The sequence below is a fragment of the Anas platyrhynchos genome, chromosome 3, assembly GCF_047663525.1.
Source record: "Anas platyrhynchos isolate ZD024472 breed Pekin duck chromosome 3, IASCAAS_PekinDuck_T2T, whole genome shotgun sequence".
Lineage (NCBI taxonomy): Eukaryota > Metazoa > Chordata > Aves > Anseriformes > Anatidae > Anas > Anas platyrhynchos.
Window position 1 is genome coordinate 11179804 of NC_092589.1, and position 24855 is coordinate 11204658.

Consider the following 24855-nt stretch of genomic DNA (forward strand, 5'->3'; position numbering starts at 1 on the left):
TCACCATTGTAGCACAGAAACAGAAGTGTTTTTAATGGGGAAAGAGTACTTAAAAAAAAAAAAAAAAGCAGACAGCCTTACATTCATCTAAGGCGTGAAAGCACTGAAAGCACACCTGGAGCTACGCAGAGTGAGGATCACATGGGAAGGTGTACACACAGCATAGCCAAGCAGTTTCTTTGGCTACAGCATTTGTTGAAACAAAACTAACCCACTTGCTCAGCTGACAGATGACGAACCACAGCAGCATGCTGGGCTGAGAGCAGTTCACGTACAACCAACAGCAATGGCAAGAACAAACTCAGCACAAAAATAAGTGTTGGCATTTGAGAGCAATCACAGTCTGGTCACGAACAAGTCACAGAATTCAGCAAATAGAGAATTTCCCCTGCATTGTGCTTGGTTATTCCCACAGTCTCACTGTCAATATCCTACAGCTCCAGATTTCAAGCTGGGGAGCAAAGTGTGTGCAACACTGCTAAGGGCAGAGGGATTTTGCTTCACTGCTTGGCAATGAAAACTCCAATTCTTTTTCATTTAAATCCATAAACCTTTTTCTGCCACCACTGGGAGCTACATAGGGTGACTTTGGGCCTTTAAGACCAGAGGCTTTTGAGTAGCCATGCCGAAATGAAGGAATAAAATGTTCCTTGCAATGGATAAATATTCACAGATGATCTGTATTTTTTTCTAAACATTTAAATGATCCAACCTCGACCTTTGTAAGACTCACACCTATTTAGGCACACCTGCACTCATTCACCTGAACATAAACCCAGAGAAGTTCTGAGTTTCAGCTGAGACAGCCTGCTTTTCTAGCCTTCTAAATGAGAGCAGAGCTTTTCCCAAGGACAGACGACTGTCAGCAGTGCTTCCTCCAGAGCATTGCAGAGATGACTCACCCAGACTCAGCCCCCAGCAGCCTGGGAGCGAGAGGCACTGTTGCTTACAAAACTGCAGCATGACAAGGACCACAGGGCAAAGTGAGACGGAGCTGGGGGTGTACAGGTCATAACTCTGAGCACATCTGGCCCAGCACGGTCTGTGAAATGAGGAAATGTCTAAGCAAGAGGGACGGCAGCAGACGTCCTCCCAAAATGTGCATCCAGCATCAGTAAGTGACTTCTAGTTACATCCCCAAATGGGGATCTGGGGATTGGTACAGTGTCTGAGAGCCAACATTGGAAAATAAGGAAACTCTGCCCTGCGAGGTGCTTTTCCCCTTTCAAGTGGCCATGCGGTCAGTGTTCAGTGCAAGTCAACGTAAGCAGATGGTGCACTCAAGTGATTTGCTGGAACTGATTGGGATGTGGTGTGTGTCTCTCCTCTGAGGCCCACTCAGAGAAAGCCCTCTTCTCAGGTTTTGATAGGGATGCACTTTTCTTTCACTACAGCCAAAACCCCTTCTGTGGATATGTTTGAGGATTTTTAAAAACAGGAATGTTTTGAAGACATGAACAGTACTTGCTAATGAAATCATTCTTCAGTAAAATAAGTTATAATCAAGAATATTGACCTCATTTACGATATATTTATAGATACTACTCCTGTGAGTAAAGACGATAGGATGGGGCATGAACTCCACTTGAATGTAAACCAATTTCAACCTAAAGCAATCATTGCTTTCTTGTGTTTTATTTAATGTAAATTTCTGGATGAAGAATCAGCAAATCTTCATCCTGGACCTAAGAATAACGTGGGAACAATTTCACATTGGATACAGAGCTTGATTTCTGTAAGCAACATTGCTCAGATTACATATTTCAGACTGAACTGCTTTCACAGGACTGACACTTATTTCTCCATAAGGGAATGCAAAGAGGGAGATGGTTTCTTCCTTCACAAATCCCCAATGACACATACTGCAGAAAATCCATGCAGTCTAAGAGATTGTGTAGTGCAGCTGCTGCCTGCACATTTAACCCACAGGTAAATTGAAGACCACAGTTTTAAATGAAGTTACCCTCTCAAGCTTTGAAAATGCATCTAAACAGCACATCTCGAGGACATCTAGCCTGGACACATCTGGTAGGATAAAAGTCCTTTGTTCAGGCAAATGAAAAACAAAATCCATTGTTGAGACAAAAATACATAATTTATGTCTCTTAAAACGATTTATGCCTTAAGTAACTGTAACTGTATTTCAGCCCCTGTACGCATGGAGGCCAGTGACTGAGAGCCAAACCATTGTCTGAAATGCCCCAGGCTTAGTCCTTAGCCCAGGTAAGACGTGCAACAGGCAAAGACAGCAAGCATGGCCATGGTCACAGCCCTCAGGCTCTGCCCTCCTCCCTTGTGTGATGAGCTACCTACATGCTAGAGAAAGAGCTGTACTTCCAAGTGACCTTGAGCTCAAGAGAAGAACAGGAGCAAGAGATTTATTTAAGGAGCTTGTGGGAGGGGCATGCTCTATTTTTAAAGAAAAATAATCTATTTGTGGAGTTTATTACACTCCTGGACCTGGATGACTGCCAAAGAAAAAGGAGCACCCTCCTCCTCAGAGGGATATGTTGCAAACCCTTCATCAGCCTTCACGTTGTCTGCAGCACCTACCTGTTCTCACTGCTAGTTCAGGCTCCGTATTGATTAATCATGGTGTGTTTGCTGCATTTCTTGACCCTCTTTTGCTGGGAGCTGCCGTGTCAGCCTGGGGGATGAATACAGGCCGTGCAGAGACTCACCCCAAAGGGTGCCAGGCCCAGGAGCTGTGCTGGAGGTGGCTGCAGTCTGCCTCAATCAACTTTGCACTTGAAATCACAGCCAGCTCCCGAGCTGCCCTTGGGGCTCCTCTGCTCCCCAGCAGCCCCACCAGCAGCCGGATGCCTTTTCCCTGTGCCACTGCTCACAGCCATACCCACAAATCCTCCCTGCAAATACTGCTTCTGAGGTTGCAGTGAAGAGGCTGAGAAGGAGGATTACTCTGTGTTGAACACAGGCAGGAGTAAAGCAGGGAGGGCATACTGCAGTATCCATCTTAATATTTGATGCAATGAAGCCCTCTGCCTTGGGGATTTGCTCTCAGCTGCCGCAGCGTGTGCAAACTGCTGCAGGAGCTGGCGCTGGAGCCCTGTGGGACCCAGATGGCCTCGCTGGGCAGCAGAGGGGGTAGCAGGCAGTGGGCAGGGAGAGGGGGCAGGGTTGGCAGCCCCCGTCTCCTTGGGAGAGGAGCCCTGCAGCTGTTAGTGAGGTTTTGTGTTCTGTCCTGCTTCTGTTCAGAGCCCAGATGTAGAGAGGAACAACAGCAGGCTGACTAATTATTTATTTTCTTCCCTTTTCCCTACATGCTCCTTTCCTTGCCATGAAGCTGCCTAGAATCCAGGTTAAGTAACACAAAAGAGCAGAGTCACAAAAAAGACTAATTACATTCTCGGGTTTCATTAGACATTGAGGGTAATCTCCGTCAGAAACTTCAGACAGGCCCTAGATGGACACAAACCATCATCAATGCCCAGTAGACATCTGGCAGCAGTTTGTGAGGCAGCCTTAGCTTCACTCTCAGCATTTTAGGCACCTCAGAAATAGAGGCCATGATTTAAAACTTTGTCCTGGCATACGGAAACAGCCGTATCTGTGGCTGATACTGGCAAATGAGGAAAATTACTTTTAGATGAATTCTGTATTTAAGAAAGCAAAGCCAGCTTGCAAGGAAGTGTTCTGTACTCTCCTCTTTTTTTCTTCACTGCTGGAAAGCAGGGAAGTGCCTTGGGCTGAGTGAACTAAGCCATTGCTGGGTTCATTGAGGGAAGCATTTAAAGCAGCAGATCTCTTCTGAGGACTTGGCATAAGAGGCTGGAACAAGGCTCTCCCATTGTAATGAAAAACTCTAAAGATCATTCCCCTGTCAAGCTAAGGTGAAAAATAAACTCCTGCAGACCTTTTCTCAGAGGATTTGATCTCACTTCTGCTGAAGCAACAAAGTCTTTCTTATGAACCAAGTGGTCGCAGATTCTAGCTCATAAATCTCACATCTTAGTAGATCCTTGTCTAACTACAGATATTTATTCATAATGAAAATGATCAATATTTATTCATATTTAATAAGCATTCTTTGAAAGCGGATACTTTCCCTGTTCAGCAATATCAAATAATTTCCCCCTTTGGTAAAAGGGGAGCAAGTTCTCAGAAAGAGAACTTTCTGCTGAACCGTGGCACTCCCTGGGCAGCAGCACAACAGGAGCCTGCCTGTCTCCATCATAACCCATGTCATCTTCTGAGGAATGCATAGCATTCTCTGAGGAGGAAAACAATAGACCAGCCCGTCAGTCCTTGGTAAGAAGTTGATTAATGTCAGGAGTGAGATCATCCACTAGATTTCTCCTAGTTATTTTAGGTGGGTTAGTGAAATTTCTGATGCTATAGGAATCCTAGTCTTTGGCAAGCTTTCCTTCTCCAAATCTCTGCTGACTCAAAACAGGATCAAGAATTAAAAATATACCCCAAAGCTTAAAGGGTCTATTGTATTTCCAGGACATTTCAATAGGCCTTAAGCTAAGCGCTAAGCACAAGCTTACCAATAACACAAGCACAACAAACACAATGTTTTATAGCACGGATATGGAGATCGGAGTAGAAGCCATATATCTTGACCTTATTGTATCCCAGTGTAACAACAAAATTCATGTGAAGGCTTGTTGCTAGAATTAATAAACATGCTGGACTGCAGAGCTGGGAGCATTAGGTCAGGAGCAAATTAACGTAATTGAGGCAGTGAAGCTTGACTAGGTAAGGCACGTGCCATGTCTGGACTGCTGAGAAGGCTCCTTCATTCACTGCTGAGGAACACTTGGCCTTGGCTAGCAAAGGCAGTACTGGTGAGATATGGAGATGGCCTGTCAGACAGGCCGCCTCCTGAGCCATCACTGAACTATTAGGAAAGCCCTAGGTGTCCCTGCCTAAGTGACCAAACCCAGAGCCACCCCAAAACTGGTGTTGTGTCACTTATACCCACTTCAGAAGAAAAACAACAAGTTATAGGATTTACTGCCTTACTTCTTCAGACATAAAGACCATAACCACCTGGGAACACTATCTAGTGGCTAAAGGCCTATTGGCAAATCCATGGAAATTCATGGCATGAACAGCTTCTTGCCCAGACCCAGGAAAGAAAACAAGGAAGGAGAGAAGGCAGGAAGGCAGGAAGGCAGGAAGGAAGGAAGGAAGGAACCTGTCCTCTCAGCCTCAGTAGTTATCCATTCCTGGAGAGCAAGGGCAATCTCAAACCATGATCAACTCAAAAACTAGATGGAAGAAGATCCTAAAACAAGAGGTATTTCAGGTATTCCCAAAATCACCTCCCTCCAAGAACCTTGGCAATTTTTCCTGACTAATATGTAGCCTTGGACCCTTGATGGACCCATTTACAGCCTTTGCAGTGGGTGCTTTTCTCCTTTGAGAGCATAAGACCAGAGCAGGTACCCAGAAGGCAACATGAGGGATCAACTACAAATGTGTATCTTGATACAAGTAAAATAAACAATTCATTAGGACCATCAGTATTAAAATATGATTTCTCCAACTGTTTGTCTTTTTAAGGAAGTATGGTCCTTTTTGAAATGTGGCACAGCATTCACTACTTCAGCCTATAAAACGTTCAAGGCCATGCATCTTCATGCTTAATGCTCTTTCCAGAAGAGACGGGAACATGTATTAGAAGCTGCCAAGCACAGCTTCCATATTATCCCAGACATCTAATGTGTCATCTCCAGAAATGGCTCATCCATGGGAAGTCCAATCAGTCTTCATCTGCTTGATATCGTCTAAACATGAGATGTAAACATTTCCCACTTTGACTACATTTCCAGCTCCAAAGCTATGAGACTAGAAAAGCTTTTTTAACATCTCCGAAGTACAAGCTACAAAACTTTGTCCTCTTCTCTCTCCAGTTCTGATTGTATATCAGTATTTCTTGGCTCTGAAGTCTATAATCAGTCTAAATGCTTTAAGGGGGCTGGACTAAACAACAGTACAAATGTCATTCAGCAGTGTAGACTCTTTGGCAGGAGTTAAACTAGACTCCTGCCAGATACATAGACAGGCATGAGTAAGCAAAGAAACAAACAAAAAAAAAGTTTTCAATTTTGTTCAAAATGTGCAATACACCAATTCTATAAACTCATCAAATAATGATCAAAAATCTCACTAAGAAGATTAAAGCTCTTAATTTCGTAGATAAATGGAAGCTTTGCAGAAAATGAAATAAAGCACAAGTACTAAAATTATCCTTAGCCTTTTTGCAGCATTGACAAAAATGGTTCCTTTTCTATCTACTAGCAAAGCAAATGTGCATTTTCAGTGGCTAGAGTTCTGACTGCTTTGTCACACTTTATGTACGCATGCTTGCTAATCAGCTACTAAAATAAATGCCATAGTATTACCTCTGGAGGGAAGTTGTGTTCTCTTTGGTATTGGAATAGGTAGAAAGTGGGTTAAAATTCTCATTTAAAATATTGAATTTCCCCCAGTACTTCACATTCTGAGCTTTCAAGTGTTAACATATAATGGAAATGTCCTCATTTTGGAAATGCCAACTAGTTAAGCAGTAATGGAGACACACACAGAGTGAGTAAATGAATTATGAAATAAATTAATTTCAGCAGCACTAGTCGAAGAATGTTTCTATTTTCTTTGCTGGTCTGAGTTATTAAGCAAACAATTTCTCTGCATTATATTTGCTTGTCTCTTGGTTACCTACAGATAACACTTATACTAAAATATAATGCCACAGGACACAGCAACAGTACAGATTAGTAAACTTGACTGGTAGTTTACTCAAAAATCTAATTAATCACAAGCAATAATTTTATCTACAAGAACAAATGCTTTCTTTTTCACATATGCAAAACCGACAGTATTGCTTTTCACAGAGGCAAGAAATGTTTGCAACTCTTTTCTTCAATTTATCTTTTTATTAAGTATTAGAAAATCTCATCCTTTAATATCTTACTCCCTTCATTGTTAACCTTTATAAAGTTAATTCTTCACATGGTTTTACAATGTGCTTTTCATAAAAAATGGTGCTTATCTTTTGCGCTTTTTTGTGAGTTCTAAGCAGAAAACTTCAAGAACAGTCAGAGATGTTTGCAGTAATGGCCAACTAAACTGTCATCTGACCTAGAAAGAGAACTTCTTGAATCACAAACACAAGTGAATGGCTTAATTTCCTATGACATCTGCAGTTACATCTGGACATTTCCCTTCGGTCCATCTGTATTTGGCAGTCCTGCAGTGCGTTTAATTTGCTCAAAGAATGCCAGATTGCTGCTGACCGTTACAAGTCCACATGCACACATCTTCTCTTCCTGTGAAGAGAAACAGGTCCTGACAACTTCAATAACAAATTTTACATAGCGGATCCCAAATCTCTATCTCAGGTCAATGCAGCTCATCTCTGGCTTGAGAGGCGTGCTTTTTGATCTCATGCTTCTGTGTGTCATGTCCCATCTGTGATTCTTGGGCACGAGTTCATGAAAATGAACTTGTCAACCAGGCAACAAAAACTTTTTCTACCTCAATGGTTCAAAGCCAGTTTTGCAGTTCTTCCCCATATTAAAACGGCAGCAGAGAAAGCGATTTCCTAAAATTCAGATTGCATGCTTTTGTTCCAGTATCCCCAGCAACTTAGAATATTTCATATAACAGCATCATCCTATAATGCAGCCTGCCTGCACTTGCCATTTGTTGCTCTGTTTCACTCATGGCAGACCTGAATAGCCTGTCGTCTTCCTGTAGGAGGCCTTTTAACAATGTTAAAGCTTCTGTGAGGGAAGTTATGATCCAGACAAGCTAAATCGCTGTCCTGGATATTCTTTGCTCAGTGTGATTCTTTGGGGGCAGCATCTCTTGTGACTGTTTCTGGAGACGGTTGCTATTTCTGCATAGCTGAATGTGATAGCTCAGCTGAGAAAATGTGACCAACGTACCTACAACTGCAGAGCTGCGTTTTTAATAGCATCCTCCTGGTGCCTCAAAATATCATTTCACCTGACTCTTTTAGGACTTTTAGGGCTCCTATCAAAAATCTTGTGGACCAAATTACACAAAGTAATACTCGCCAAAGCATCATTTTTTAAAAACTGTTTAATTAAGAATATTCACAGTGAGCAAATTCTGGACTGAAACTTAGGCTTTACACTGTTGCCACATCTGCAGACTTTGCACACTCAGTAAGGGAGCAGAAAGCCCTTGTGCTCTGCACATGAAATTGAAAAAATGCAGCATTGGTGGAGCTTCAAATGTGTGCAAAGAGCAGGCTGAATATCTAGAAATGATTTTCTCTGAAATGATTCAACAAATAATTTCAAATGAGAAGGAAGTCAAGAAAAAACACAATTCGTTGTGAGCAATCCCCAAAGTCAGAAAGATAATGGGGGTTTCACTATATAATTTATACGCTGCAAATTCTTCTCTTGCTTCTTCAGCTGCGGTGTGCCTTAAGAGTATCTCAGCTGTGTGATTTCCGAGGTGCTGATGAGACATTTTTCTCAGCTTTGCTCCTGCTCTGGACTGAAAGAACTGATTCAGTAGAGGTGACTCAGTTCTGCTCTGCCATTTTGGAGAGAGGACCTGGCCAAGTTCTCCTTCAGACACGTGATTCATAGCGAAATTCCTAGTGAGCTCAACTAGATGAGAATAGGCTCTGTTCCTGCCTTGTATAATCCACTGCATACCTGTGTGTATGTAGCTCTTTGCCTAGTTGCTCAGTCAGTGAATTAAATTGTTATAAACCCTGAGATTTAGGCAGGGGATGTACATAGTGGCATGCAGAAGACAACAAGTGCATGTGAGACATGGTGTTCAATGCTTCCTGAACCTCCACCACACACCGTGTGCTTGGGCTCACACTACTCTTGCCTTGGAAAGGAGGAGCAGCTCCACAGCTTGTCTTCTGCGTGCTGCAGCTATGCATTTTTAATGCTTTTGCACTTGAGAGGCTTGCTTTGGGAATAGGCCCCTTTGTTGTTGTGTCCATAGAGTTAAAAAGTGCTTAATTACTGCCAGAAAGACCTTCCTCTTCCTCCTAAAGTGTGTTTTTAAGTCAGTTGTTGTCAGGATCTCCACACAGTGCCAATGAGGTTTGCTCTCCTGATTGCAGTGGTGCTGTGCTGGTTTACCCCAGCTAAGCCTCTGGGACTATATGCTCGGTTGAAATGGAAAGTGCCCTGCCTCTGAAACAATTTCCTTTTCTTGTAGCTATTGTTCTGGCTCTTTCAGCTCTGCAGGATGTCTCATTCCAGGCATGGTCTGTCAGACGAAGAAGGGCTAATTCTGACTGAGAGGACCTGCCAGGGGCAGGTTTTCAGCCCTCTGGTTGCTAACAGTCTACACAAGTATTTCTGGTGCATTCCTGTAGGCCTATATGCCACAGGACACTGATAATCCAAATTCTCATCTAAAAGCCTGAAAAAGTGTTCTTACTTGTTTTTAGGAATGTTCTTTTTGTGATGAGGACTCAGTATCAGAACATTTTTCTGTGATGCTTCCTCATTTTTTCCCTTGCCCTGTACATAGTTAGCAGAAGTATTCTTTCTCTTACCCACTGGAAGTGAGGATGGGGTAGGAAAAAACATTCTTCCTAGTCTACATGAGCTACTTCCTCTTCCTAGGTGAGCTTTCAAATTACTGTGACTTTTTTTCCTGTCTCTCCTGCACTCTGGCCTGTAAACCCATTCATCTGAGCAACTGCTTACAAGCATGAGCATGGCATTCACAAATCCCACCTCACAGTGGGATCTCATCACTTCTGGTGATGCCCTTTTTATAGTCTACCACTTTCGTTCTGTCTCATGACTTCAGCTGTGAGGCAGTAATTTAACCCCCCATCTGGCGCTATTAATTTGCACTGATAACTTCATGTCTCTTCTAAAATAGGCTTCTATTTCTAACACACTTGAAAAGAGTGCCTTTTTTTAGGCTTTCTAGCTAAATGAGAAAGTCTGGGCTCTGCCTTGTGATATCACAAACAGTGGTTTGCTTTTATTTTTGATGTAAGTGCTGCAGAATGAGTGTGCTTGTCTCAAATACTGCAGTGAGTAGATAGCAGTCATTAATGTTTTGCTCAGCTTTGTGTCTCTGAAACACTAACTTGATGATAACAGAAAACTTGATTAAATTTTGAAGGCACTCTGACTTCTTACGGAAAGTAAATTGTTTTGAGAAATAAATTCTGGTTGCAGGCATGAATGGAAGAGTATTTTGTCTGGAGATCATCTACATGTACAACTTACCTCTTGGAGATGTCACCACATAAACAGGCTAGACCTTGAAAAGAAGATAAAGAAACTGAAATCTGTAAACAGCTCTGGAGTCCCACATTCTGTACCTGAAGGTCTTATCTCCCAGCATCACAGAATTTGGCCTGGCCACTGGATCCCTGCTTTACCTCATCACCTGCCAAGCTGGGGAATCTTTTAAAAGCTTTGTTTGTAATCTCTTAAGTGCAAGAAAAGACTTTCTGAGAGCAAGGAACAGAACTATAATGAGATCCTGACCGTGAAAGAACAGAGCTCTCCAGAATATGAACAGTAAAGAGGAAGGTAAGTATTATTCCATAAAGAAATAGGAGTGAAAGTGGGAAAATCATAGCAGAGCAGCAGTAGCTTCTCATCAATCTAAGTAGCAATTTAATAACTTTGCGGACAAATGGTTGCATCCACAATGAAAAACTTGTGGGATTTCACTGTTCAATTAAAAAGCATGCATTGTCACATTCTCCACCAGTGGCATTCTTGAAATCAAGACTGGATAGTTGTACTGCTGCAGAAGCAGTTAATTTGGAGAAGCCCCATAGCCTTTGGGGGGCTACTGGTAAGTAACCTCTTGTGGCCTCTTATTGAAAGGACCAGACAAAGGAGAAGGAAGCACTGATGGTGTTGATGTAGTGAGGAGCCCAGTCGGATCTTCATCTCCACCTGCACTGTTTCTGTCTTGCTACTCTTTCCCTGCTTGCTGCTTCATGTTACATGTGCCCTGTGGTGTATAAAGCCTCCTCTGTCCATATTAGCACTCTGACCCCCCTGTCCTGAATGGGGCTGTTAGGTACCATGCTGCTTGCTGAGACTGCTGCTCAATATGACCTAGAGAAATGAAGATAGGGTTGAGCAACGCAGTGTTGTTTTCATCACTGAATCTCCCTCTGGCTTCCCTGACTCTACTTTTGTTAAAGCGCTAAAACAGAGGGAGGCTGTGTCCAGGTGGCTATGTCTCAAGGAGACTAGATTTTGATTCAAGTCCCTGCTGTGCTTTGACCATGTAAACCATATCCTGGCTGTAAATTCTTTCCTTGCATCTCCATCTCCTGGCAGGGTGGTTTCCCTCACAGCATTTGGGAAATAAAAAGAGAGCAGAAAGCTGAGGTTGGGTGAGGTGAGGTGGACTGGGAAGAGACCACAAACTCCCAAGAAACAAAAAGGCAGCAGAGTTACTGAGGCCTCCAAGAGGGCAAGAGGTGCTGCTAGGCTCTTCTGTCACATGCTACCACCTATCATCCGGCTTAATACTGTCACATTAAGTGCCCTGGGCACTAATCTGGGAATTGGGATACTACCATAGCTAACCCTGGTCTTGTGGTGCCTGCAGCTCCTTTGCATTATTATTTGTCAGCCTGTCAAAAATGCACATCAGTTATTGTTTACCAGGCTCAGGAAATCATCTTTGGAGTCTAGAAGTTGTTCCAGGAGCATTTGGTACCATTCAGAACAGTTAATTAAGAAAAAAGGAAGTAGACAATGCAATGATTTAAAAATACCTTGCTAATATTTAGAATTGGAGGCATGCAGATGGCCCTACAGTTGCGTTACAAAAGTGGTCTAGAACATTATAAATGATACTCAGTGCATTCCTGGCGCCTCCAGGGTTTTTTCCACTGTCTCTTTCTTGCTGTGCTCAACCCTAAATGAGCTAAACTGACAAGCCTCCACCAGAGCAGAGAGCCATCTTTCTTTTTCTTTCTTTCTTTCTTGCTTGCTTTTTCCCTCTTTTTTTTTTTCCCTCTCTTTCTCACTCTCTCTCTCTCTCTCTTTTTTTTTTTTTTTTTTAATAAGGAAAACCTCTGAGGAAAATCAGACTTGAAGGGACTTGCTGCCTTTTCTGGGCTAGTCTCTTGTGACCACCAACATGTAATCCCCTTCATGAATTCATCAAGAGACATTTTAAAACCATTTGCTGCCGTTGGCCTTTCTGTCCCTGCTACTCTTGTTCGTATAATAAAAGATGTATATTATCAAGAACCGGAAAGATGGGTGTCATATCTCAAGAACATGTTTTTAATGGCAAAAACCTGTAGGAAATCCTTCAAAAGGTTAGGCAACTAATACACGTTTCCAAACAGCTGAGCAAATAAAACAAATGCTTCTCTAGGGAGAAGGGCTGTTAGAAGTCAGCAGTGAATTCTGGTTTAATTGGCTTCGCATACCTCAGTTTGTTTCTTGAGGGCTTTTCACATACTTGAGTGTCACTTAGGTGAATGCTCTCCGGAAAAGCAAATGTTTGGCTGAAATGCTCAAATATTCACGAAACATGTCCAGGTTGTATATTCAGCTGTCGCCTTGCCAGTTTGGCACCGGCACTGTTGAACAAAAAGGGCTCAGCCCCACTCTTGTGACGTTGTGTTACGTCTGGCCACACAAGCACAACCAAATGTGTGACTGTTCCATCTGCCCTCTGGCCTGAGATTGTTTTCTCCTCTTGCTGCCATGAATGTGGTACGAATGCTCTGGGACTATCTGGCACCTTCCAAAGCCTTCCACCCACCTGTAGGGGACAATCATTTGTACCATCCCCTTCAAGGCAAAATAAGTGATACACACCCACGTTGGGAGAATGTTACATGGATCAATTTTTGGGTCACCAACATGAGGCAGTGGAGACTGCTGTGCTCCAACATACATAAAAATATCCTTCAAAAGGTATGGGATGCTTGTCCTGCACCTGAAGCTGTGGAATGCAAACTAGAAGTTGTTTTAATCTCAGTTCTCTCTTCTGTAAGTGAAGGTAATTGAGGCACTCGACAAAGGTTTTATTTATCTAGTGTGTGATATTTCCATCTGCATCCCAACATTCTATGTGCAGACCCTGTGCTTGAATCACTAAACAACGATATCTGAAGCTAAAATGACTGAACATCCCTAGTCTACACAAACTGTGACAGCTTTCTCAGTGCTTGCTGCAAGAACAAATCGTTCATGAGAGATGGCTGTGCCTAACACATAGAGAACAGAAACTTCACACTGAACGATGTGGGTCACCTACAGGGTCAGCACTGCTTGAGCTCTGCAAGGTGCGTCCCCATGTGCGCAGGTGGAACAGAGGCCAGCCAGGCAGGAGCAACTCAGGGCTGAATCAAACAGCGACTCCCTCATGCCTACAGAAATGACAGCTCGTCTGAGGCCCTGTGAGGTAAATGGTGAGGTGTCTAAGGATGTGAATGGGAACCAGACTGAACCAAAAATACTGACACGGAGGGGGGAAAGAAAACTTTCATTTGCATCTGAAGCGTGGTGAAGTTAATTTTAGTACCTTTTCTTTTAAAAGATACTTAAATATGCATGGAAGACTTCTGTTCCTGTTTTAAAAAAATCAGTGAATGGCAACGCTATTCTGACAGATCAGCTCTTCTGAAGTATACTTTTGTTTCATGACATTTTTTAGAGTAGCTGGAGGAAATGTTTACCTCTGTAGGGCAGATCAATGAACTGGTGTGTGTGCAGTTCCACCGTGAGCTATAATTTCCAGAAGAGGGAAGGAACCAAAGGAACAATTGGCACATCTTCCAAATTGCTGGTTTATATGAAAAACAAATCTACTTTGTCTGGTAAAAATGTTTTGCAACTAAGAAACAGAGTTCCTCTACTGGGGTGGAGAGTAATATAACAAGTGAAGAACTCGTGACAAACACCGTATCTGCGATGTGATCAGAGCCTTCATTTTTCAGCCCACTCCGCAGTAGACTTCTAGTCTCTTTTGCAGGCCAGTGATTGCAAAAGCATTTGGAGATTTCCAGCCTGGGCTTTTTAGTGAGAATACAGAACTGAGAAAATGTAGGAGATGAAAGAAAATGTAGGAGATGAAAGTGATCAATGGGGAATTGCAAACATGCCCCGGCAAACACTCTGTAGGGCCTTTGTATGTGTACCTCCCTGTCATTTGGTAGGTTTTGAATAAAAAAGTGGAAATCTTGCAATATTTTTTTAAAATCACATACATGAAGCATCCTGCTATAATCATGGTCTAGGATATATGTTTTAGTTATTAGCACCAACACAGGCTCTGATAATTATAATTTTGCTAGTGAATTCTGAGAGTAAACTCTGGTAGAATAACTCCATCATATTAAAAGCACAAGGTATACTATAATGTATACAAATGTATAAAAACAGTTCTCCTCTTTCTGATTTAGAAATGTGTACAGTAAAGACTTTGCTTTGACTTTGTTTTTTTTTATACTTCTACTACACCAGTAATGTGGCTGAGTAGCCAAAGAGTTAAAAATACTGCCTTAACGGACTTGGGAAAAGGTGCATAATTTTTCGGTGCATTTGTTGGAATGCACAAAAACTTTCCATTACTTCCCAATGGGGAACGAATGAATGAGTGCTGCTAGGAAATGCAGTCTGTGAAATCAGACCACATCAATTCACCTGAAAGTGCAGGTTTCATTTTATTACACATTCATTTATACAGTTCTGACTTTTTCTGCACACAATGTGCACCTGGGGAAAACTCGACTGTGTTCCTGGGTTTTACGCCATCGAAAAAGTTCTGCTGAAGTTATACACCAGCAGAGTGCAGCAGAACCCAACCTGAAATAAAGCTAGAACGTGCAGTATTCCCGCTCCACTGCTTCATCATTGCTTGCTGTCAGCATTCGTGAGGCAGACAGCTACTTGAATGTTGCCTGAGAATCTGCTACAATGAAAAACCAGACTGGTACAAATAGGGTTTGGGGGAAAACCATTTTGAGATACTTCTGTTCCTAGAAAAAAAGCACTCCTTCAGCAAGTACACGGCTTTCTGTTTTAAAACATGAATGGTGAGCCCCAGCTCAGGAACTCATCAGCCTGCAGTGTAATGCAGCACTCACCTATGCCAATGCAATCCAATCGAAAGCGTGGCCCAATCCCATGTAAAAAGAGAAATGGAGCATTGTTAAAAAAAAAAAAAAAAAAAAAAAAAAAAGCAAGCTTTAAAAGCTTTCAAAGGCCAGAAACAGCCATGAAGCCATCATGATTAATTACTTGGTATTTCTTTCTTCTCCCCATGCTTGTACTAGAATACAGCTTTCTTCAGTGAATGAGATACCTTATCTCTCAAGAAAGAAAGAGAGAGAGAGAGAGAGAGGAAGAAAGAAAGGAGAAAGAAAAGGAAAAATACGTAATGCAATGACTGAATTATCTTTAATATTACAGTGTGCCACTATATTTCAGAGGGGATATATCCACATCACTTTTTTCCCTTTGAAAAACCTAAACTACTAAATATGGTCTCTGTTACAAGTCCCACAAAAGGACATGCAGGATTTCCTCTTGGACTGCAGGGCTAATCAATATGTGCCCATTGCTGGGAGCAGGATGCTTTCCATACCCTGTGCTTATCTCTAGCACCACACAGCCTGACTGACGAGCTTATTCAGAGCCTCATCCAAAGTCACCACTGGAAGTAGTTTCCTTGATTTCATCTAACTTTGGATAAGACACCTTGGAATAATCAAAATCAGAAGCCCACACTCAGCTCTCTGCCCATCAGGGTCTTAATGCTTTGTCCAAGTTTGTTTCTTTCATCATGGTGCTCTTTAAAACAAGGAAGAGAAGATTGCAGATGGGGACAAAGATGACGTAAGAGAGGAGGAAATAGCAAGCAAAAACAATGAAAGATGTAAAGACAAATCTAAATTTCATTCTTGAATAACAGGACAAATGGTCCAAACACTTCCTCTAGGCCACTGCAAGCCACTAATGCTCTAGCCACTTTGAGTCTCACAACATCAGCCATAGGATGATCGTAAAGCAGGAAGGAACAACTGTGAGCCTATGGAGTTGCATTCTGTTTGTACCCTGTAGAAAGCAAAGTCCTAGAAAATGCAGTGGGATGTGGAACAGCATATTGACAATTATCATCTGATGAGAGGCAGATTTTGCTAGTGGGAGTGCGTAGCTGTGTATTTGTGGAGGGAGTAACAAAGGGGCGATAGACAAGAGCTAGGAACACAATTTGTTTATTTCGGTGTTTGTTGTAATTCGATGCAGGAGTTGAATCTGCAAAGTCAGTAAGGAAGAAAGCCAGAGTTTATCAAAACTAAGGGCACAGATATCTGTTAAGGCTCAAAAATGATGAGGCAAAAGAAATTAACTATTCTCTGACAACTGATGGCCTCGACAAACTATATTCAATGCTTCCAGGAGTAGATATGTGAGCCCTTGTGCCTGCTCCAAAGTCCAGCTTCCTGGAGGTAATTGTGATCTGCCTGAGCCCTGCATCCTGCTGCAGTTCTCAAGCAATGCGTTTTTCTTCTCTCCATTAGATGCTCTCAAAAGCTCAAACAATTCTACTGTTACAGATTACCCGGCACTCGCCCAGCCCAAAGGTGACTGCATTTGTAGTGGTGGAGGAAACCTCACAGGTAGAAAAACAGTGAAGGTCAAAGTCAGTCTACATTTCTTGTGGTTTTACCTGGCTTCTAACCCTAGAAATCTCTGAAATGCATGTATGCGTGCCTGTGTTTAGGTATGTATAAATGAAAGTACTGTGATTATATTATAAAGACTTCTGAGAGATTCAGGAAAATTTATCAGAAAAAGAGTAATTGTGTGAAGAGCTAGGGTAAATGTAAACCAATTTCTTCTCTTCCTAGGCTTTCCTACATTCCTCAGAAAATAAACTGTTAACAAAGTGAGCTCTGCACTCTGCAATATACTTCCCTTTTTTCCCCAAGGGTTGCTATATATGCAGAAGCTGTAGCCTTGTGACACAAAAGCCTAAAAATTGCTTAAGTAGTTAATACCAAGAGGGAAGTATGTTGATTAGTTACCTTGCTCAGTTAAAGCAGTGCAAGCATTAGGCATAGACCGTGCTTTATTTGCCTTAGCAATTTAATCGTGCTATTTGTTGCCATGCCCAAAGTGTATGGAAATGAATGAAAAGCTTTCTGTTGACCTGAAAAGCAGCTCCCACCTCCAGTGCAATAAATCTGCAAATTGGAGCTGTGTCTCATTAGATGTATTTTGAGGGCTCAGTGCTGGCTGGATTCTGCTGTTCTTTATTTTCCTGCCCCCGTGAGTGCAATGGTCACAGAGCCTGGTCCTGACTGCTCTTGGATATCCCACTCTAATTTTCTAGTTAGTTGTAGAAAGAAAGTTAAACTGCATTTATTTGGGGGTTGCTATTTAGCTGCATTTTGTTTCATAACACGCTGAGTTTCTGCATGTCCTCTTGACTTCAGTGGCAGCCTCAAGCTCTTGCTTTTCCAATAGGGCCTGCTTGCACTTTTTTTTTTTTTTTGGTGGCTTCTGCAGGCTCTTTGTCACTCACCCTAGGTATCAAACTCTTCAGCGGTGTCCTCCTGGCTGACCCTTCTGCACTACGCAGAAGCAACAGAAAACTGCTGCTGCTTTTCCCCTAGCCTGGCATCTCTGGCCATGATGCAGCGACATGCAGGGAGATGGGAGCCCTGGGACAGAGCTGCTTCCCCAGCCGTACCCTCTGGAGCACTTGCACCCTCCTGGCTGGCCCCAGCCCTTCCCTGGCACCCCACAGAAGTGGCTGCCCCACACCAGCCTCTCATTGCCGTGGTGCTGGGAGACTTGCTACATGCCTAGAGCCAGGACGGCGCAGAGAGGAGAGGGACAGGCACGTCCTTGTGGATGCTGCAGCCAGGTACGGTTTGCGGGGCTGCTCCGCCACCCCCGGGCTCCACCGCAGACCAGCCTTCCCCCCCCCTTCCCCCCCCCGCCCCCTTTTCAGCTGGGAATGAAACCAGCAGCAATTACTCAAGCCGAGCACGTAAATCTGGCAGATCCCGCGGCCCTCGTTTGACGCAGCTACGCAGCGCAATGTCTGGACGCCCAGCCCGCTCCCCCTTTTCTCCCCTTGTTTATTCGCCCCGCAGCAAGCGGCAAAGTTCCCAACTTTGCCAGCAGCGAGCTGCGCCCAGGGGAACGGGAAAACTGGGCAGCGGGAAGGACGGAGGGGAGAGGGCCGGGGGAGCTGGGGGCGCCGCGTTGTGTAGGGGGCTCAGTGCCCCTGTCCCAAGGCTGCAGAGCCCCCAGACCGAGGGTTATGTAACCCCGCTGCCCTTAGGCCACCTGCCAGCGGGCTGGGAGAGCGGCCGAACGCCGTGCAATTCCGCCATCCCGCCCTATATGCATTTTATTATTATCATTATTAATTAAAAAATATATATATATCGCGCCGAGGCGCCGTCAGACCATAAAACCCACAACGCTTCGTGCCCGAGGTCCCGTCCGAGGAAGAGCTAGCTGGGGGCGGTACGGGGTGTGTGTGTGGGGGGTTGTGCGTGTGTGTGTGTGTGTGTGTGTGTGTGTGTGTGTGTGTGTGTGTGTCTGTGTCTTTGGGGGGGTGTCGGAGCCGCAGGGCTCTGCAGAGCGCCCGCCTCCGCCTGCGCGCTGCCTGCGGCGGGCCCCGCGCGGGGCTGCCCGGGAGCTGTCCGCGGTGCTGAATGGGGCGGGCCCCCGGAGCTGTCCGTGGTGCTGAAGGGACAGAGCCCGGCGGGAGCTGGGGGGCGAGCTCCGGAGCTGTCCGTGGTGCTGAAGCCCCCTCCCCGCTGTCCGCGCTGCGGGCAGGGCGCTGCAGTGCCCGCGCGGCCGCAGCGCAGCCCCCGGGAGCCCGCAGCCCGCTCTCCTCCCGCTACAAACGGAGATTTATTTGTTCCCCTTCTCCTCCGGCCTCCCTGCGCCCCCGCGGCAGCCCGACACGGCGGAGAAGCAGAGCTCGGCTCCCTCTCCCCCTGGGCCAGCCGTGGATGAGGCTGGCGGCGTCGCGCCCTCGCCTTCCTCCAGCCCTGCGGCAGTCGAGAGGCTGCGGACAAAACGCCGCGCGGATTCCTCCTTAAATCCCCCCTTTTCTCGCTTCGTTTTCACGGCCCCCACCCCCTCCCCTTCCCCCCTGCGCAGCCGGTGCCCTCGGTGCCCCTCCCGCCCGTACCTGTGTCCGTGCAGCGCTCCGCCGGGGCCGGTGCTGGGTGCCGCAGCTGGGAGGCAAGGACAGCGCTGCTGACCTGCGGGGCTCCTTCTTCAATGGACCGGGAGCCGTGCCCTCATCAAAGATGGCCGTCCGCTCCTACGTCAGCAGCTTTTAATAGCCCTCCCCGGCGGGGGGGTCGGGGGGGGGGGGGGAGAAGCGGAGAGGGGAGGAGGGAGCGGGCGGGGGGCAGAGCGGGGCCCGGGCGGCTTTGAGTCATCGCCGCCGCCGCCGCACCGCGCTCCGGCGGCCAGGAGGCCCTGCCGCCCCTCCGCCGCCCATGCACGGCCACGGCCCCGGCCCCGGCCCCATGGCCGGGGGCTGAACCGCCCGGGGAGGGGGGAAGGGGGCCTCCCGCTGCAGCCATTTCCTCCGCCAAAGGGGTGGTCCGAAGAGGGTATCCCTCCGAAGTCCCCGGTACTCCATATATGGCCAGTCTACGTGGGCTTCTATTTTTATGTGCAAATTCTTCCTTCTCCCTCTTTTTTATTTCTCGGAGCATCCTTCCGGGGGTCTGAGTGAGTTGGTCTGGTTGTTCCCCCTCACCTCCCCCCACTACCCCCCCCCCCCGAGTAAGAGCAGCCAAACACAAGGAAATCCACGGTTAAGGACATGTGCTGTAACCGATCATTTGAGGGACAGGTTCAAAAATAAGAGAGAGAAAGATAAGACCAAAAAAAAATATAAAAATAAAAGCCCAGGCACAGAGACGTGCGTGCACACAGCAGAGAGAGAACATCTCACTGCTGCTGAGGAGGAAAACGGTAATTCTGTTCCAGGAAAGAGCCTGGCTTATTTATCACGGATTAATTAAAATATTCGCTCAGAGCGTACCTAATTTGGAGCAAATGGAGCTGTCTCTAGTGTGATTTCTAATGGGGAGGAAATCGTTTAATTTCACACAAAACACTGTCTTTTTGTAAAAGGTATCTCTTAATGGGATTTTAATGAAGGATGGGGATTGCATCTGAAGTGCGACACTCTTTTGTAACCTCCGCTATCCCTGCCTTTCCATTCCACAAGCCTTCGTGCGTTCGCTTGTGGAACCATCCAGACCTACAGACAAGCAGAGATGCCTCCGTCTTCCCCGCCTGAGTCTCTGTTGTGAGCAATCACTGAGCACTGGCTATGTTTAACTCTGACACCCTGCTAAAGGCTTTTCTAAATAGTCTGTGGATGACAGAGAGTCAAAACATCGGTCCCACATTAGCGATAATTCTACCCTAATCATTTTTTTTTCTCCCTTTTGCCATGGCAGGGAAAACCGGAAGAGAGGGAAGGCAATGCAGCTGTATTTTGGAGCGCGTTCATCTCGTGTTATGGTTGTACGGGGGTGGGGGCGGGACGGGAGGGAAGGCGCGGGGGGGAAGGAGAGAGCTGCGGTGATTCCTCCTCCCCTGCTCTGTAGTTCCCCACAGAAAAACGTGATTGCAGATCGTGCTTTGCAATTCTCACCCTCTCCTACGAAAATATGTCCTTCAGTCTCATTTGGAAGGAAACAGTCAAAAGTTTGCTAAATATACGACAAAGGAATTCTCAGGCAAGAGGGGCTCCCTGCTGCATTAGAGTATCTAATGAGCTGTGCACATGAAAACCGCAGGGAAGGAGAGAACCTGTCAGGTTTAAGGGCTGTAAAGGCAGCCTGGCAGCCTAAGATTAACGCTCTGCAGACACCCCCCCCTCCTAGGCTAGGGATCTGGAACAGCAGCCCTCTTCAGCCTGACGAGGGCACAGATTTAGCATCAGAAATGGCAGTTTGGGAAAGCAAACCTTTCCCGGCTGGATCATGGGGTAAGAGTACCCAGCACTTCAGTTCGGCATGCAGTGCAGATGGCAGGAGGAATCCCAGAGCACAGCTCGGTCTGAAATCCAGGCTGTCCATGTGCATGCGTTGTGCCTTGAGAGTTCCTAGTGCACACAGAAAGTTAAGAAGAAATTTTCAGACAGCTTGTCTGATAGGTGGTTTTGAAATGAAGTATGATTTTCAAGAGAGCAATACTAGGTCTTATTAATTATTCATATTGATGGGAGATAAGGGAAGCGAAAGAGAAATTATAAACTGTTGTTCTGACTAAGCCACCAGCACTGCAAAATCCTGGCTGCGTCTGGATTCAGCTGAATAATACCTTTGAGAAGAATTTCAGTCCATTGGATACCAGCAGGGATGAATTTGGCTCCTGGTGTCAAAAGCCTGGGAGGAAAATGCAGTGAAGGCAAAGTAAAATGCAGCATAACTTCGGGAAAGAGGGCTAAGGGATGGCAAAAGGAAGACAGAGGAAGGAGGGGGTGGGAGGAGGAGAGGTAGGTTTCCAGTGAGAAAACTGGGTTCCATTTCAGATTAATTTTCAAGCTCTGCTGCAGCAGAAATCAGGTATTTTAATAAAACAACAGAAGGCAGAATCATTAAATGGATCACGAACATTGCCCATTAAGCTTAGCAGGAACAGCTACCTTTCCTACAGTTATTTTGAAGCTGAGAGAGTCTATGCCTCTACCCCGGGAGATGCAGAGGGGGGCAGCCTTTTGCACCACAGCACCGGGATTTCTGTCGCAATAAGTGCTACTAAGCAATTTTAGCTGATTCGCTAACATCATTGGAGGATGGTATTAAAAAAAAAAACACAACACACATCGGGAGTTTATTGACTCTATCTGATAGTATTTAAACACTCATTTCACGCTGGGTACAGGAGAGCTGTGAGAAGTGAAGCCTGAAAATGAAGTAGGAAGAGAGAGAAAACTGGAATTTGCTCTAAGAATGATTCAGCTTCCTACCAGTTATTCAGGCAAATGTTCAGGAAGCTGAACAACTAGTACCTGTGGGCACAGCCCATGAATAATGAGACAGGGAACATGCTTTGCTGTGTGTGAGTGCCATGCTGTGGGTTCCCATCTTACCAGCCAGGAGCCAGCGAAGGGCAGAGCCTGCAGCATGTTAGCAGGGAGGAAACAACAGCCCTTTTTTTTGTCCACAGTCCGAGGTCTGATCACAGTGGAAGCTCACTGGCTGCTCACAGAATCACCTTCAGCCTCCAGCCCGCATGCCTGCATGCTGCAGAGCTGTGCAGTGAGGCAGAAAGCAAGCGCAATGCCAAAATGCTGAGCAGTGCCACCAGGTCCTGGATGTTCATTCCCAAGCTCTCCCCAAGTAAGATGTAACACTGAGACTGCCTCGGTCCCCTCCACCTGCCCCAGGCATTTCCATTTTCTCTAAGCAGAGGGAAATACCCTCTTTATCCAGTGCTGCTCATCTGTGCCTCAAGTATGTGGATGGGAAATAAATCCTAATTGATCTAGTCAAAGAAGGAGAGGAGAAAAATGTGCCTGCTTTGGCAGTGAACATTTCATAGCCTCTCCGATTTCTGCATTTTCCTGGACTTAGACTCTAAAAGTCTGGGCAAGTGGAGCAGTTTGAGGATTGAGCCCTTTATGCCCAGTTTCTAATCATTTTGTGGAATTTACTGCTGTTTATGTAACCAGTGAATTCTGGCCATCAGTGGCAGGTGCATCTGTGTGCCCCAGGCTGCTTCTAGTTAAATCTGAGCGAGTAGCTAGGCCCAAGTTACTTTTTTTTCCTCTGCATTTTCAGATTCTCCAGATATACAGATAATCTGTGGCCTTTTCTAAGGACCTGTCGATAATAGGGTGCTCCAATTCAAACCAAGCCAAGATTCCTCTGAGGCTTCTGTTCAAAAGTAGAGAGATTTAAAATAAGATTTTAACATAAACCTTTGGAGACGAGTCCCCACTGATTTCTTTCTTACTCTTTCAGACATGCAGAGCCATATCCCAAAGTGCTTTGTTATCTGATTCCTGATGAGCTGCTTGATGAACAAATAGGACTTAAGTATTTAGCGCATCTGAGTGCCCACTGCTGACCCCACGTTGTGCAGCCCTGGCTGGGTGCCTTCCCACAGCTATACAGCCTGCTTTGACCGAGGCATTTCCCACCATGCCAGATGTTAACATCTATTATCCAACGTGTAAAGGGGAAATAGCCACAGCATAATCAAATCTCTGGGGATTATGATTTGGCAAGGAGGTGTGACTGGCCTGAGGTCTCCAGGAGCCTTGCCATTGGGGATTTTAGGCCAGGCCCAACAGCAAGGCATGGGAAACAGCTGAAAAGGAGGCTGCTGTCCTCAGGCTCAGAGGGATGAGCTGTAAACCCTCAGGTGACAGAAGGGAAACATCCCTGCCAACTGGGTTAACTCCAGCAAGCATGGCAGGGAGGGACAGAGAGCCTTCCTTCTCCTAGGAAGGTGTCTTGTAGCATGAGGAAGCTCCACAGTCAGAATCAGCCCCATAATGGAGTGCTACCAGGACGCATGATAAAACTTCAACTTATTCCTGATGTGAGAAGAAGGCTCTGTGAAAGTCACACCAGGCTCAGAGAGAGTGACAAGGTTATGGGATGCGAGGAAGGGTCAATAGGACCTTTTGTTTTGTGATTTATGGACAAAAGTAGGTATACACACAAGTGTACCAGTGCCTGTGAGAGAGACAGCAGGTAAGGGTTCAACTCCATTTTTCATTAAAGCAGTCTTTGCTTTAATAAAATAAATCCTCACTGGATTTGAATTCCCCTCCTGTGTGTGTGACTTTAGCTTGGGAACCATTTCAAAACTTGTCTAACAGCTGATTAAAGAAAGGACAGAAAGCTGCACTGAGAGGTGTGAACATCGAGCCTGGGATAAAGCCCCTCCTAGCTGCTGTGCAGACCTGAAGCCACCTAAAGGCACAAGGCATTTCTGTTTGCTGCTCCTTCAGCTGCACTGCCAGGCACTGCCAGCACCACACAGGTAAGGCCTGTTTGGGTAAAGCTGTTCCCAAACGGGGCTTACCTCCAAGCCTGGGAAAAGGACGGAGATGCCAGGTGCTTGGAGTCCAGCACCGACTGCCTCAAGCCGTGAGCTGCAGGGACAAACTCAACATTCAGCTGAAACCCAGCCAGTGACTGGAGCAGGGACCCTGAGCTCCCAGCAGCCGTGGCAGGCCAGTGCCTCGTGCACTCACTGCCCTACAGCATCGTGGGCAGTTTCTGCCTCTGGAAACAACAACACAGATGTGGGATAGCAGCTGGAAAACAAATATTCAAACTTGTCCTTTGAAGGCTTCTTTAACGTCCCATCACTGTTAAATTTAACAGTCTACTGAGTAAAACAGTTCTGTTTCTTTTACCTAATTTTTCCGTGAGGACAGAAATACAGTAAAGCAATGCTAATTTATTTGCAGTTCCCCACATAATTGTGTCCATATACTGTGTTTGACCACTAAGCTTAAAGTGAGTGCAAGTTAAGCCACTGGTTTATTGTATACTTAAAATGTGGTTATACTTTTGGGAATATTGCTTGCTTGCAGGAAACACCAGCTATTTCAAACCGTGAGCAGACTTACAGAACAGAGGAGTGCAATTCATGGTGTGTAGGCTTTGAAAACAGTGGAGCTGTGGTGGGTTCAGCAAGCTGGCTGGTGACACTCACCTGGAGATGAGGGGAGGGATAATCCTTCCTTTATGGTTATAATTGCCACCCACAGAATACGTGTATTTACTACGTTATCTATTTCACCAGTTTTAGCTGGCGTGAAGTGGTGCATCACTACTGACTTTGTTAGAGCTGCACCTGGTCATAGTGTGTGAGATTTTAAGGAAGGGAATGGAGACCT

General features: G+C 45.4%; 1 protein-coding gene across 2 annotated transcripts in view; it reads right to left on the bottom strand.

The window, feature by feature from the left end:
- Positions 1 to 19310, bottom strand: part of SNAP25 (synaptosome associated protein 25) — a 61403-nt gene extending 42093 nt beyond the window's left edge. For both annotated transcript variants that reach the window (XM_027453378.3, XM_027453379.3), the window contains exon 1: positions 19153 to 19310. The gene's annotated coding sequence lies outside the window, so the exon portion shown is untranslated. The remainder of the gene's footprint in view (positions 1 to 19152) is intronic.
- Positions 19311 to 24855: the final 5545 nt, after the last annotated feature.